This window comes from Staurois parvus, unplaced genomic scaffold (assembly GCF_062004578.1).
Source record: "Staurois parvus isolate SC_StPar_1 unplaced genomic scaffold, SC_StPar_1.0 ptg000272l, whole genome shotgun sequence".
Classification (NCBI taxonomy): Eukaryota; Metazoa; Chordata; class Amphibia; order Anura; family Ranidae; genus Staurois; species Staurois parvus.
The window spans coordinates 1,985,331-1,999,681 of record NW_028318068.1 but is presented as its reverse complement, the minus strand read 5'-3'; the positions used below and the strand labels follow the sequence as shown (position 1 = coordinate 1,999,681).

At 44.2% G+C, this 14,351-nt stretch overlaps 1 protein-coding gene across 1 annotated transcript in view; it reads right to left on the bottom strand.

Annotated features, from left to right (window-relative positions):
- Positions 1-4,966, bottom strand: part of CFAP53 (cilia and flagella associated protein 53) — a 36,562-nt gene extending 31,596 nt beyond the window's left edge. The window contains exon 1 of the mRNA XM_089681602.1: positions 4,865-4,966. The gene's annotated coding sequence lies outside the window, so the exon portion shown is untranslated. The remainder of the gene's footprint in view (positions 1-4,864) is intronic.
- Positions 4,967-14,351: the final 9,385 nt, after the last annotated feature.

Below are 14,351 nucleotides of genomic sequence, written 5' to 3'. Positions count from 1 at the left end.
GGGGGGGTGTGCAATCTTCAGGTAAAATGATTTTTACATGTGTGCAACAACCGCAAAAACGGCTCTGGCAGCAAAAAGGGTTAAAAATGTACGGCTCCGATCGCACTGCATACGAATCGCATGTGATTGGCACACGAATGTGGTGCGGTTCCTGGAGGAATCACATGTGATATACCGCACCGCATATATGTGAACCCGGGCTTAGGTCGTGGTGTGACATCCATGCTGATATGTCACTTAGTAGATTTGCGATACGTGAGGAGATTGAGGGGGTGAGCTGGGGAGTGGAGAGATAGATCTGGGTGTCATCAGCATGGAGGTGGTATTGGAAGCCATGGGAGGTTATCAGTTGGCCCAGGGAGGAGGTGTAGAGAGAGAAAAGGAGGGGCCCAAAGACAGAGCCTTGGGGTACCCCAACGGAAAGAGGAAGCGGAGGAGGAGGAGTTGTATGTGACGCAGAAAGTGCGCTGAGAATTATCATCCTAGCCAGTAACGCTTTCTAAGCGCATCTCAAACACACTGTAAACTCCATAGAGGCATTTGTGACGCATCTACAGCACATTTAGGCCTAGTTCACACTAGCATTGAAATCAGTCATTTGAGGGGCATTGTTAATGCTCCTCAAACTCCTATGCAAATGACACTATAGAGAGCACACAGTGCTGTTCACATTATCAAAACATGAAGCGTTAGTGTTACGTCACTTTGCTTCAAAATTGAAACCTCATGTCGAATTTGAAGCCTTTCGACTCCTTCCTTTGAAGTCTATGGTAAGGCGCTGCAAACGCGCTGGAATCTGTTTGCGGCACATTTTGCAACGTGGTTCTGGTGCGTTATTAACTCCTTGACGCCGACGTAACACAAATATTCGGCCTCACAGAACTGGGCTTTTCTCCGTGGGGCCGCATATTTGCATGTCTATTTGCTGGGAGCGCGCCGTACGGACTGCGGTGTCACTGAGAGCATCGGGTCCTGTTCTAACGATCGGGACCTGGGACTTCCGATTCCGGTTCACATGATCGCTGTGATATCCTCTGATTGGCTATCACAGTGATCAGTCACTGTACAGCCCGGCCCCCTTGGTTTTTTTCTCTCTCTATGAATGGAGGAGAGAGATACATTGTATCTCTCTAACTCCTGGCATAGAGGAGAAAAAAAAATGTTTTTTTTAAAAAAAAAAAGATAAATAAAGTAATAAATATTAAAAAATAAAATAATAGAAAAAAAATGTTTGTAAAAAAAAAAAAGAAAGAAGATAAATAAATATAAAAAAATAAAATAAAAAAATAAAGAAAAATACCTAGATCAAGGTTTGATCTAGTTCAGTGCCAGGGTAAGTGTTTGGGTCAAGGGCAGGGTCAAAGGTCAATGACAAAAGATCAGGGTCCAAGGTCAGGATTTAAAAAAAAAAAATTGGTATCAGTGTCAGTTGGTGTCAGTGTGTTTTAGGTAAAAAAAAGACAAGAACAAAATGCGCACTATTGTTTCTGGGCTGTACTCCGGGTACAAACAACAAATAACATACATATATGGTATCGCTGCGATTGACAAGAGCTGGAGAATTTATTTTGGGCTGTTCTTTGGTGGTAGGTTATGGTAGTAACAAGAAACACACAGCTACATAAAAAACATTTTTTTTTTTTTGTACTATTTTGGGCCAGTTTTCCTTTGATAATCTAAAAAAAATCTGGAAAAATCCATTACCATTTACCACCAAATGAAAGTCCAATTTGTCCTGAAAAAAAACGCGGTATAATCCACCTGGATGTACAAAGTAGTTGTGATGATATGTACGGTTTTACTAACACATATCAACGTTGCAAAATTGTGCTTAGGCATTTAGATTTCTCTTATCCTTAGGTGTGAAGGGGTTATCATTACAGTTTAAAAAAAAAAGGTGTTTGAGGTGAGGTTTTAATTCACATTCAGTGTGCGTCAAATGCGCCAAACACGTACATAGGGTGTTTGCGGGAGCATTCTTAACGCTCCTTAATTGTGAGTCAAACACACCTATTAATGAGCATCAATGCCATATGTGTGTTTGTTAAGAGTCAGCATTTTGAGTCAAATGTGAACAAGCCCTTACACTGACATCAATGGAATCGTTTGGGCAGCAGCAAAGCCCGATAATGACGCAAGTCAATTTTGACGCGACGCAAGGCAACCATGTGAACAACATTGGCCGATGCAATGCAAACAGTATTGACATGCGTTCATAAAGCTTCAAAATCGCTCATGAAATGCCTGCCTTTGAAGCTAGTGTAATTGTTGTCCAGGGGCGGACTGATCATTTGGAAACTCAGGCACTGCCCGAGGGCCCGGGGCCAGTAGGGGGCCCCATGAGATGCCCCTGGTACCTTTTTCATAGGCTTTTTTGAGTTTGGAAAAGGACACAGGGGCCCCATGATCCCCTATTGCCCGGGGGCCCCATGAGTTGTCAGTCCGCCCCTGATGTAGTCTAAGGGTAAAGGCACTGAGAAGGCAACAGAACCTCCCAGCCACCTGTTTCCACCCCTTGAAATATGATCCACTGCGGGATTGCTTTTCAGAGCCGGGCTGCAAGGACTGTCACAGATTAAAATTGCACATGACCCTACTTTGTAATGCAGTGCATTGTCATGCGTTATTATTATACAGGATTTATATGGCGCCAACAGTTTGCTCAGCACTTTACAGTATAACGGGAGACAATACCGTTCAATACAAGAGGGATAGGAGCGCCCTGATCCTGGGAGCTTACAATCTAAGAGGGATTTGTACATTGAGATGCCATTTAAAATGAATGGCGGAGTGTAAATCCAGCCTTAAAAAAGAAAATGTTTTGTAGCCGAGTTGTCTCCTTTCTGTATTTTCTGCAACCACGATGGCCCGGCTTGTCCTATAATGTGTAGCCCAATGCTTGGCCAGAGAGCTCTCCTACTCCTACAGATGCGGCACCAAGGCAGTGTGCCCACAGGAAATTCTGCAGGAAACAATGATTGCCCCGTGCCCATCTTCCAAAGCCATCTCATGTCATGCCGCTTGGCTGTGCGCAGTCATCCTGCCCGACACTCGTATGAGAGTCGCCTCCCTTCTTTACCAGGATTGAAGTGGTATTAAACCAAAAATTTCATATATTGCAGCTTACCATTCATTAGATGTGGTGGCTACTTTAGTTTTCTCTTTACATTTTTTTCCTCCTTTGTTTTCACCTAGTGATTCGGCCAGCAACACTCCTCCTGTATTAGAGTGCCCCTACTCTGGATGAAGGACCACAGGGAGCACCTTTGGACAGCAGCATCGTCAGTCTGGGGGGAAGGAAGTGTTAGGTGGACTAGCAGATTTAGATACACTAACAAATTGAAGCAAAACTCCACTTAACACTTTATAATCAGTTACAACAGTTTAATTTCTTTTGGGATAAAGATTTTAGATAAAAGTGATCGTTGTAAGCACCCCTGCCAGTGGTAAATCGTTTGTCTCTTCCCTGTAAACTGATAGACTCTGGTGGAGAGCTTGAGCTTTTGAAAAATATCAGACTTGCTGGCTGTGTCACCAGCTGAAAATAGAAGTCTAAAAATAGTAAAACGAATACAGCCATCACATCTAAGAATCGGTAAGCTGCAATACAATAAATGTTTGCTTTTGGGTTTATTACTGCTTTGAGGAGCGTACTCTGGATGGCAGTTCATCCACCATTGCAGAAGGCTTCTCCCCTCCGCCATCTGGAAGATATAAAAGCAAAAAAAAAACAAAAACCAGGCGGGAGGCACGATTGCCCCTCTCTGACAAAACGGATGTTTAATGGATGCAGACATTAACGGATGTAAACAGAGGATCATCCGTTTACATCCGCTAGTCCATAGAAATACATGGGTGTCGTTTTTCATCTGTAAACGGACAGATGAAAAACGGACATACGGAACGCCCGTGTGAAAGGAGCCTAAGTCTGCCATAATGTACTAGTATGTGGTGCATACTTAGTACATTATGACCTAAACCTGCAGAGGGCCCCATTACTGTTTTTTTTTTGGGGGGGGGGGGTCGTTTTACTACTCTCTTCTCATCGGCTCACTGGCTGTGATTGATAGCAGTGGGAGCCAATGGCTCCTACTTCTATCTCAGCCAATGAGGACAGAGAGTCCCGGGATAGCTAAGACTCCAGTGCACATCGCTGGATCTAGAGGGGGCTTAGGTGAATATTGATGTGTGTGTGGGGGGGGGGGTGCTGCACAGAAAAGGTTTTTAACATAGAATGCATGAATACCACGTGACATAAGAAATTGCAACGCCCGCCATTTTATTCTCTAGGGCCTCTGTTTAAAAAAAGAAATATATATATATATATATATATATATATATATATATATATATATATAGGGGTGGGCTAACCATTGGGGCACCACCCGAGGGACCGGGGTCAGTAGGGGGCCCCATGAGATGCCCCTGGTACCTTTCATAGGCTTTTTTGGGTGTGGTTTGAGTGTGGGCTAGCACACAGGGGCCCCATGACCTCTTACTGCCCGGGGGCCCCATGTGTTGTCAGTCCGCCCCTGTATATGTATATATATACAATGTTTGGGGGTTCTGAGTAACTTCCTAGCACACAAATGATGATTTGTACTCGTAGCAGAAAAATGCCAGAACTGGAAGAGGATAAAATGAAGCAGCATTCAGTAAAAGCCATTGTTATTGTCATTAATGAATGAGGAAAGCAATGCCAAGTGAGAACAATACTGTCTGTCCATGTCCTGCTGAACTACAAATCCCAGCTAGGTCATGCTGGCACTTGTAGTTCGCCACGTGTAGGCTGTGAGCCGTATACAGAGGGGGGAGGGTGCACACAGCCCCCAGGTAGCTCTATCATACACATTACCCGCCTTACCGGAGGGGAGAACGATCCTGAGAGTGAACCCCGTCCTGTTCCTGGCAGCAGCTCGCCTTCAGCATCCCGTCTCCCCAGCAACCGCCGACTCCGGAAGTGACCTCACCCTTCTCCTAGCGACAGGATGTAAACAGAGCTAGAACGAGGGGGCGCGTCGTTCTGCAAAGCGTCCAGCAGAGGGCGCCCGAGTACTGATCTAAACTGCTGACCTGCCTGAGCTTGTGACAGCGGAGACACCGGTCTGATCACAGGGCTGTACCCAGGGGCGGACTGACAACTCGTGGGGCCCCCGGGCAATAGGGGATCATGGGGCCCCTGTGTCCTTGCCCAAATTCAAAAAAGCCTATGAAAAAGGTACCAGGGGCATCTCATGGGGCCCCCTACTGACCCCGGGCCCTCGGGCAGTGCCTGAGTTTCCAAATGGTCAGTCCGCCCCTGCTTGTACCGTATAATAATGACTCTCCTGGAAAATAACTCCCCAGCAGGGGCGGACTGACAACTCATGGGGCCCCCGGGCAATAGGGGATCATGGGACCCCTGTGTCCTTGCCCAAATTCAAAAAAGCCTATGAAAAAGATACCAGGGGCATCTCATGGGGCCCCCTACTGACCTCGGGCCCTCAGGCAGTGCCCGAGTTTCCAAATGGTCAGTCCGCCCCTGCTCCCCAGTCATCATTATATATATATTATAATATTTTATCATAATTCTCCAGTTATTTTTATACATGTAATAATAACTCTATGTAATAATAACTCCCAAACAGAAAAAGGCGCAAGTTATCTAAAATAAATTCAATTTTTGAATTAAAAGTTTATTATTAAACAAATTAGACTAACGATGGTTTTTTTAAAGTTATTACATTGTGGATTTTTATTAAAGTAAACAAAAATTAGTGTATTTACTTGCCCTCCGGAGGATTTCCCCCCCTTCCTGACCAGGCCGTTTTTGCGTTACGGCGCTGCGTTACTTTAACTGACAATTGTGCGGTCATCACTGCTGCAGCCAAACGAAATGTACGTCTTTTTTTCCCCACGAATTGAGCTTTCTTTCGGTGGTATTTGATCGCCTCTGTGTTTTTTATTTTTTGCGCTATAAACAAAAAAAGACCGACAATTTTGAAAAAAAAAACTTTTGACTTTTTGCTATAAAACATGTCCAGTATAAAAAATTTTAAATAAAAATTTGTCATAAATTTAGGCCAAAATATATCCTGCTCCGTGTCCGTGCTAAAAAAATCCCAATATGTGTAAATTAATTGGTTTATGTGAAAGTTATAGCGTTTACAAATGGCAGTATAGATAATGGAATTTTTTTTTTTTGTACTAGTAATGGCGATCATCGACTTATAGCAGGACTGCAGTGGGCATTCTGACACTGGTGGGAACTGACTTGGTGTCACTGACATCCCCAGTGACACCAATACAGTGATCAGTGCCAGGGGCGTATTTACAAGGCAAACAAGGCACTTGTCTAGGGTGGCATTTTTCAAGGGGGCCGCCCCTCGCTCCAGAAAGAGGGATGCAAGAAGACATATGCACTGTGGGAACCAAGTGGGATCCGAGAGAGACTGCTTGATGGTGTAGAGCCTAACATTTGTTCCTGAGATGTCTGGAGTTATGAAGATCAGTGTCTCTCTACCTCCTTGGGGGCGGGGGGGTGTAGTGGAAGTCTCTTCTGGGTGGGGGGCAGTTCGTTCGTTGGTCGAAATCGTGGCCCACATTAACCAATCTAAAGGAATCGTTCATCGGGCAATACGTAGTGTTGACGTCTTCCGTACAAGTGGGAGTGATGCAGTGTGCGTGTGACCTTGTAGCCACGCCCTTCCGGCCAGAATGATCGATATACACAACAATCACCAGCAATGAGTATTATATCGTTTATTACATGACCTATATACATAAATAGTGATACATAAAATATAATCTGCACAATTCTGGTTTCATCATCTCATTCGGCCAATCTACTTTTAACATTTGGATTTTTCGTTCGTGTTTACGAAAAGATTCTTTGGATAGAAACATCCGGGTCATCATCTATTTCCGCTCATGCGTGATAGCGCTTCATAGATTTTTTTCGTACGACCGTCATATCACCGCATAGAAAATCAGTTGTTCTTATGCAAAACGACATTTTTCACTGTTGTTCAACCGGATTTTTTCGTTCACAATATTGTTATCTCTTAAAACATCCTGCTTATCAATGAAGAGAAAATCGTTCAATCAGTGGTTCCGCAAACTTTTTTGTACGATTTTCTTATCATGTGTACGGGGCATAAGCAGGGGCGGACTGACAACTCATGGGGCCCCCGGGCAATAGGGGGATCAAGGGGCCCCTGTGTCCTTGCTCAAACTCAAAAAAGCCTATGAAAAAGGTACCAGCGGCATCTCATGGGGCCCCCTATTGACCCCGGGCCCTCAGGCAGTGCCCGAGTTTCCAAATAGTCAGTCCGCCCCTGGGCATAAGTGTGGTCCAAATGCCGATGTCCGGCCAGGGAAGGGGAGTAAAGCTGGCCATACACGTGTAGATTTTCGGATGAGAATATTCGTACGAAAAGTCGTACGGAAATTCTTTGAACATTCGGTGAATGGATGAATGTCGTTTGAAAATTGTCTTTTGCTTTTAATATTCGACTTTAAAATGAATGTAATTTCTGCACGACTGCCACGTACACCAGCCGAAAATTCTTTGATCGAAGAAAGTTTTCTTTCCTTCCCCTTCTAATTTTACCGTCACTGGTGTCGGAAAACAAACATCGATTTGACCCCACTAACGATTATAAAATCAAGCGAATATTCTTGAAACGAAAATTCTCGAACGAAAATCTACATGTGTATGGCCAACTTAAGATAGGAATCAGGAACAATGAGAAAAAAAGGTGGGGAGGGGGATGGTAGGAAGAAGGTAAAAGAGAAAGGGTAAAGCTGGCCATACACATGTAGATTTTCGGATGAGAATATTCCTACGAAAAGTCCAACTTTCCGTTCTATAACTTTGATCTTTCTCCTCAATCCTTGCTTCCAACTCTTCCTTTTTCTTACTATTCTTTCTTTCCCTCCAACTTGCTTTTCCCTTCTCCTATTCCTGCTACAGCCTTACAAACATTCCTTTTATTCTCCTACCTCCAATCAGATCCCTGGGCCTCCCACGACTTCCATATATTTTCCTGATGCCTTGAAATCAGACCATCTTCTCCAATCCTTTCTGAACTTACCCATGTTACCTTCATCTGTGTGATATGTCTCCTCCATCCTGTGTATATATTCCACCCTATATAACCAGTCCCTCATTGTTGGAGGCTCCTGTAACTTCCAAAATGCTGGAAGAAGCCCCTTGGCCGCGCTCATTAGAAGGCATAATACACCATTTTTATACTGTATCACTGGTGCTTCCATCCTATAAAACAAACACACCCATGGATCCTTCTGTGTAGTTGCCCCCAAAATCTCTTGTATGAACTGGATGACATCTTGCCAAAACCCCTGTATTTTTGGACAATCCCACCATATAGGAGTGACTGCATTCTAGAGGTAGTCAGAGGAGATAGCAGGGAGTGGATAGAGGACAAGGGTGTAGGCAAGTCTTCCTCTATCAATAAACTTTCCAGAGGGTCAGTCTATATAGCAGAGGAAGATGGGAATTGAGCGGCAATCGCATGGCGCAATTGTAGAAACCGGAAAAACATCCGGCTAGGCAAAGCATAAGTGTGTTTGTCTTCGTCAAAAAAGAGAAAGACACCTCGAGGCACGATGGGTCACAATAATTTAATGTCAAATCAAGCCCACACAACAGGATCTGGTACTGTGTGCAGATGGGGAAGTGTAGGGTTGCCTCAGAGTGGCATGTAAAGGGAGTAGGTGGTATTTCTGCCATATTAACCACTTGAGCTCCAGAGGATTTACCCCCCTTAATGACCACGCCTCTTTTTGCTACTCGGCGCTGCACTAATTCAACTGATAATTGCGCGATCATGCAATGCTGCACCCAAACAAAATTTTCGTCCTTTTTTTCACACAAATAGAGCTTTCTTTTGGTGTAATTTGATCACCTGTGCGCTTTTTATTTTTCACGCTATAAACAAAAAAAGGCCAAAAATTTTGAAGAAAAACAATATTTTTTACTTTCAGCTATAAAAAATATATAGTAAACTCAAAGTTGGTTATAAATTTAGGCCAAAATGTATTCTGCTCCATGTTTTTGTTAAAAAAAAAATCCCAATAAGTGTATATTGATTGCTTTGTGTGGAAGTTATAGCGTCTACAAACTATGGTATAGATACTGCAATTTACGCCATTTTTCTGCTATACAACGGTGCGCTAGTTTAACAGACAATTGCGCGGTCATGCAATATGGTACATAAATGAAATTTACATCCTTTTTTTCCCCACAAATTGAGCTTTCTTTCGGTGGTATTTGATCGCCTGTGCGGTTTTTATTTTTTGCGCTATAAAAAAAAAAGGCTGACAATTTTGAGGAAATAAAAACAGTATTTTGGACTTTTTGCTATAAAACATGTCCAGTAAAAAAAAATGCAAAAATCAAATTTAGTCATAAATTTCTGCCAAAATGCATTGTCTTTGCTAAAAAAAAAACCCAATACGTGTAAATTAATTGGTTTACGTGAAAGTTATAGCGTTTAGAAATGGCGGGAAAGATACTAGGATTTTTAGTTTTTTTTTTATACTAATACTGGCGGCGATCAGCGAATTATGGCGGCAAACAGGGACTTATGGCAGCGACTTATGGCGGGACTGCGGCGGACATTCTGACATTGGGGGTACTGACTTGGGGTCACTGACGTCCCCAAAAACACTAATACAGTGATCAGTGCAAAAAAAAAAACACTGACACTGTACTAATGGCACTGGGGAGGAAGGGGTTAACTTTATTTTGCAGGGAAGGGTTATAGGAGTGAGGGGAGTGTTTTTCTAGGGGGCGGGGGTGTGTACTGGGCGGGACAAGGCTGATCGAGAAAGAGAAACTGTTCTTTCTCGATCAGCTCATCCTCGAGCTGACAGGGAAGTGACAGACAGCACAGCTACTGCAGCTGGGCTCTCTGTCACTGTTTGCCGCCGATCGCCAGGACATAGCCGCTAAGGAGCGGCTGTGACCCGGCAACTGACATCTGCGGCGGTGATCCACGGGACAGATAGGGCGGCGGCGCGCCTCGTGCACACCCCCTATTTGTTTACAAAACACACATTTCAAAACGTGGTTTTGCCTGCGAGTGCCGCACTGCCGCCGTATATGTACAGTGGCTGGGCGGCAAGTAGTTAAACCCTAGCCTGCCTCCATACCGTTAGGGTCATCTGCATAGGGGTAGTGATGGCTGGGTTGGCCCCAGAAACAAGGTTGCTGAGATATGTATGAGAATCCAGTATAGCCAGGATCCACAATCACTGCCGCATTATCCCTAGGCTGGGAGAACCACCAGCGCACCGTAACCAAGACGGCCGCCCAGTAGTACACTAGGAGCCTAGGCAATGCCAGGCCGCCATGATTAATTGGTAAATGTAAATCAGGAAAGTCTAGGAGCTCTCCCAGCCCAGAGAAACACAGAGACAACACCATCCACACGATGGAAAAAGGATAGTGGAATCTGCATAGGCGTTTGGAGAAAAAACAAGAGAAATTTAGGTTAAAAAAATCATTTTAAAGAGGTTTACTAATAGGAAGGGAAGACCAGGCACTACATTTAGTCTGCAGCTGTTGCAAAAGAGGAAGAAGTTTGTCCAAAGTATTTAAACTAGGATGGGGGGGGGGGAGAATCAGATTATAAAGGGGTAGTTGGATCAGACAGGGGTCAGTACTTATTGGTGGGTGGAATGGGGAAAGATGGGGGGAGGGCTATGGAAGATAAGGTGCCCATGTTACAAACAACCAGTGGAATTGGTACCATTTCTATGAAAATAAAAAATAAGCAAAATACGTGTGCACAAGGTGTCAAAGAATTAAAGTGTTTGTTCACCAATGCCAGAAGTCTGCCAAGCAAAATAGGTGAGTAGGAAGCTTTGGGGCATGAAGAGAACTATGATTTCATTGGTATTGCTGAATCTTGGCTTCATTCTTCGCATGACTGGGCCACTAATATTCCTGGCTATGTTCTCTTTCGGAGAGACCGAGTAAATAGGAAAGGTGGTGGTGTCTGTCTCTATGTGAGAAGTGATCTCAGAGCGAGTGTGAAAGAGGACCTAGTTGATAGAGAATGTGATGAGGCTGAAGTATTATGGGAGGAAATGCACATGGGGGTGCGGACAACAAAGGTAATCATTGGAGTTTTTTTATAGGCCTCCCAGTGTTAATGAGGTGGAGACTCAGCTCCTTGCACAGATGGAAAGGGCTGCAAGGCCTGGAACAGTGATAATAATGGGGGATTTTAACTACCTGGAAATTGACTGGAGTAATGGTTCTGCAGGAACAGTTAAAGGGCAAAAATGTTTAAACCTACTACAGGACAATTTTATGGTAAAATTCATAGAGGCCCCAACTAGGAATGATGCTCTGCTGGACCTGGTAATCTCAAACCATGCAGAGCTCAATTTGAATGTCCATATAAAACAACATCTGGGTAGCAGTGACCATAACATGATTTCATTTATTATTAGCTGTAAACAGCAAGCACGTACGGGAAAAATAAAAAGCTCAATTTTAAGAGAGCTAATTTTCCAAGGCTGAGAGCTGCTCTCCAAGACTTAGATTAGGAGGGAAAATTGGCATCAATGAACACAACACAGAAATGGGAGTTCTTCAATAAGACCGTATGTGAACACACTGCAAAATACATTCCCATGGGCAACAAGTTTAAAAAGCTAAAAATCAAACCTATGTGGCTTACGATCAAAGTTAAAAAAGTTATAGATAATAAGAAAAAAGCTTTTATTAGGTATAAAAATTAAGGAACACATTCTTTGTAATGTTTAAACATTACAAAGAATATAACAGAATATGCAAAAAAGGAAATAAAGGTCGCAAAAATTGAAAACGAACGACAGATTGCAAAAGATAGCAGGACCAACAGCAAAAAATTCTTCAAATATATTAATAGTAGAAAGGTTCGGTCCGAGCATGTAGGCCCTTTACAAAATAATCTAGAGGGGGTGACTGGGGACAAAAAGAAGGCAAATTTATTAAATCCCTTCTTCAGCTCTGTGTATACAAAGGAACATGGGGGGGGGGTTCTTGTCCATAATGGGCATGGTATTGACACAGCTCCAGATGATCCACATTGACTCACAACTGATATGATCCAGAAATATTTACACAGAATAAAGTGAATAAATCTTTACCAAGTGATTATAGACCTGTTAGTTTAATTTCTATAGTTGGGAAGATACTGGAGAGTTTATTAAAAGATCAAATAGGTGAGTTCTTGCTGGAAAAAAATATTTTAAGCAACAGACAGCATGGATTCATGAAAGACAGAAGTTGTCAAACAAATTTGATTTCTTTTTATGAGGAGGTGAGACAAACTTGGACAGAGGGGTGGCGGTGGACGTGGTATACCTGGATAGAGGGGTGGCAGTGGACATGGTATACCTGGATAGAGGGGTGGCAGTGGACGTGGTATACTTGGACAGAGGGGTGGCAGTGGACATGGTATATTTGGACAGAGGGGTGGCTGTAGACGTGGTATACTTGGACAGAGGGGTGGACGTGGTATACTTGGACAGAGAGGTGGCGGTGGACGTGGTATACATGGACAGAGGGCTGTCGGTGGACGTGGTATACTACTTGGACAGAGGGGTGGCGGTGGACGTGGTGTATTTGGACAGAGGGGTGGCGGTAGACGTGGTATACTTGGACAGAGGGGTGGACGTGGTATGCTTGGACAGAGAGGCGGCGGTAGACGTGGTATACTTGGACAGAGGGGTGGTGGTGGATGTGGTATACTTGGACAGAGGGGTGGCGGTGGACGTGGTATACTTGGACAGAGGGGTGGCGGTGGACGTGGTATACTTGGACAGAGGGGTGGTGGTGGACGTGGTATACTTGAACAGAGGGGTGGCTGTGGACGTGGTATACTTGGACAGAGGGATGGCTGTGGACGTGGTATACTTGGACAGAGGGATGGCTGTGGACGTGGTATACTTGGACAGAGGGATGGCGGTGGACGTGGTATACTTGGACAGAGGGGTGGCAGTGGACGTGGTATACTTGGACAGAGGGGTGGCGGTGGACGTGGTATACTTGGACAGAGGGGTGGCGGTGGACGTGGTATACTTGGACAGAGGGGTGGCAGTGGACGTGGTATACTTGGACAGAGGGGTGGCGGTGGACGTGGTATACTTGGACAGAGGGGTGGCGGTGGACGTGGTATACTTGGACAGACTGTGTTTGACACAGTTCCCCACACACGGCTAATGTGTAAGGTAAAGTCTACAGGCTTGGAAAAATCTGTATGTAAATGGATAGAAAACTGGCTAAAAGATCATATTCAGAGAGTAGTGGTTAATGATTCATACTCTGAATGGTCTAGGGGTGTCAGTGGTGTACCCCAAGGTTCAGTGTTGGGATGTTACTTTTTAATATATTTATAAACAATATAGGGTCTGGGATTATAAATCCCATTTCAGTCTTTGCAGATGACACCAAGCTGTGCCGTGGAATAATGTCCTTACAGGATGTCTCCAACTTACAAGCTGAGCTCAATGCTCTGTGTAATTGGGGGACTATGTGGCAAATGAGGTTTAACCTCTTCACACCAGCTGCACACAAATGTGCGGCCTCCTGGTGTCTGGGCCTAGACACCGAGCGGCCGCACATTTGCGCTCAATGATAAAAAAAATATGCTGAGAGCGCGCGCCCTGCGTGCTCCCGGCACATATGTCCAGTACTCACGGAAAGGTCCCGGTCGTTTCTTTCGATCGGGACCTTTTCCAATCATGTGACTGCCGTGACGACGTGTCACAGTGGTCACATGATCCCTAAACCCCGGCTTCTGAAACTCGTAAAGGGCCGGGAGGCGCCAGCGTGAAGGGGTTAATGTTGATAAATGTAAGGTTCTGCACTTGGAGACTAAGAATATGCATGCATTATACATACTAGGGGGGGTACAATTGGGGGAATCAACATAAGGGGGGATATGATCTCCATGTATAATACATAAGGGGGGGATATGATCACCATGTATAATACATAAGGGGGGATATGATCTCCATGTATAATACATAAGGGGGGGTATGATCTCCATGTATAATACATAAGGGGGGATATGATCTCCATGCATAATACATAAGGGGGATATGATCTCCATGTATAATACATAAGGGGAATATGATCTCCATGTATAATACATAAGGGGGGATATGATCTCCATGTATAATACATAAGGGGGGATATGATCTCCATGTATAATACATAAGGGGGATATGATCTCCATGTATAATACATAAGGGGGGATATGATCTCCATGTATAATACATAAGGGGGGATATGATCTCCATGTATAATTCATAAGGGGGCTATGATCTCCATGTATAATACATAAGGG